Raw genomic sequence first — 2,063 nt, 5'->3', positions numbered from 1 at the left:
AAATGCTTTCCTGAAAGTATCTACCCAAAAGGGCCTGTAATTGTACCTCAGTCATGTGATCTGAATATTCATACTCTTGATAACCAGAGTTGATCACTTTCTATTCCTCAGTCAAGTTGTAGTCATGAACATCTTTTCTCTTCTTTTTTTCCAAAAATATATTTAAGATTATTACATTTTCTTATATTATGCATATGAGGATCTTGCCTGTATGTACATCTGGGTACCAAATGCATGCTTGAGGATCCTAGAAGAGGGCATCATATTCCCTGGGACTGGAATTAAACATAGCTGGGCAACACTATGTTGGTTCTGGGAATTAAATCCTGGTCCTTCACAAGAGCAACAAGTGCTTTTAACTACTGAGTCATCTCTCTGGCTCCCACCTTCCTCCTCTTGATATTTATAGAATTGATTATTCCATTTCTGCCATTCACCTCTACTTCCGTACTCTGTAAGGTATGTTACTAAAAAGGTATATATATATAGCCTTACCTCGTTTTACTATCTTACTTACTTTTAAAAACCAAATAATGAACTGAGTGGAGTAGAAAGATTAAGAACAGAGACTCTGGATGCTATCTGAGTTCAAATCTCAGGATTTAACTTCCTAGTCAACTTTGGGAAAATTTTCTAATTTATATTTCCCTGTCTGCAGAACTTACAAAGTACAGTACTTGCATGGTAGTATATCACAGGAAGTGAGAAGGAGCATGTATGAAAAGCTTCCAACAACACTTTCCATATGGAATGTACTATTCAAAGTAGACGAGCTTGAGTGGATGCCCATCGTAATTGGCAACAGATTTTAGCAATGTATTTTGGAGTTAAAGTCTATACTCTCTTTTTCCTGCAATACTACACCCGGTGTTATTTTACATAAAGTCTTTTTACTTCCTAGACACATACTCACTCAGGCCAAACACCTTCTGGAAGCCTGCCTTCAGCTCCTGTGTCCTAATGGCATATACCATGGGGTTAAGGGACAGAGGGATGACAATATGCAGCACATTGAGGAGAACAGGGATGAGGGGAACACTTCTTCCAGCTATGTGAGTGAGAGACTATAACAATAATTGTGTAGTAAAACTTAATGAGGATGAGGTGGGAGCTGCAGGTACTGAGGGCTTTAGATATTGCCTCAGTGGAGTTCAGCCTCAGCACTGAGCGAATAATCAAAGAATAAGAAATACAGACCAGAATCATGTCAGTTCCAAGTATAAGCCAGGCTAATGCCAACTGATAGAACCTGTTAACAGTGATATCATCACAGGCCAGACTAATGACTCCCAAGTTAGAGCAAAGGCAGTGATCCATTTCATTCCTGGAGCAGTACTGTCTCTGAGCAGCTAGTACAGGCACTGGGATGGTTAACAGACCATTCCTGAGCAGCATAGACAGTGCAGCTTTAATTACAAAAGCTTCAGTGACTATGGAAGGATACTGAAGGGGATAACAAATGGCTACACATCTATCTATTGCCATGCATAGGAAGATGCCTGACTCCATGCACATAAAAGTGTGGATAGCATAGATCTGAGCAAAACACTCAGGGAGGCTGATAGTCTTGGCATCAAACCACAAGATGGCCAGGATCTTGGGCATGCTGGTGGTAGCCAAGCCAATATCTACTGCAGCCAAGATACAAGAAACTGATACAATGGCTGATGCAGGTTAGGCTCAAGGTAGATGGTGATCAAGATCAGGAGATTAGCACCAAGAGCTACAATGTAAAGCAGAACCATAGGTAAGGACAACCAGATATGGAACTCATGAATGCCTGGGAATCCCAGCAGAATGAACTCGGACACTTGGAACTCTGAGCTGTTGGTTTTATACAGGGCAGCACCCATTTCATGGATTGTCTTTTTTCAGCATCTGCCTGTAGATTGAGTGAGACAGAAAAATTCTATTGTTATCTAGGCTTGAGGCAGAGGAATAGGTCTTACCCGTTATGCTCTGATCTTTTGAACACACTCAATTCTCAAGACCTTAAATTGTGGGAGGAGTCCACCAGGAGGTAAGAATGAGTAGGATGTAGAGTGATTAAGTAAAAAACCAAA

General features: G+C 40.8%; 1 pseudogene; it reads right to left on the bottom strand.

The window, feature by feature from the left end:
* Nucleotides 1-890: 890 nt before the first annotated feature.
* LOC114616414 lies at nucleotides 891-1,856 on the bottom strand (annotated as a pseudogene).
* Nucleotides 1,857-2,063: the final 207 nt, after the last annotated feature.

Source organism: Grammomys surdaster, unplaced genomic scaffold, assembly GCF_004785775.1.
Source record: "Grammomys surdaster isolate TR1022 unplaced genomic scaffold, NIH_TR_1.0 319877, whole genome shotgun sequence".
Classification (NCBI taxonomy): Eukaryota; Metazoa; Chordata; class Mammalia; order Rodentia; family Muridae; genus Grammomys; species Grammomys surdaster.
Note: the sequence above shows the minus strand (reverse complement) of the source record. Positions and strands in the feature narration are given on the sequence as shown.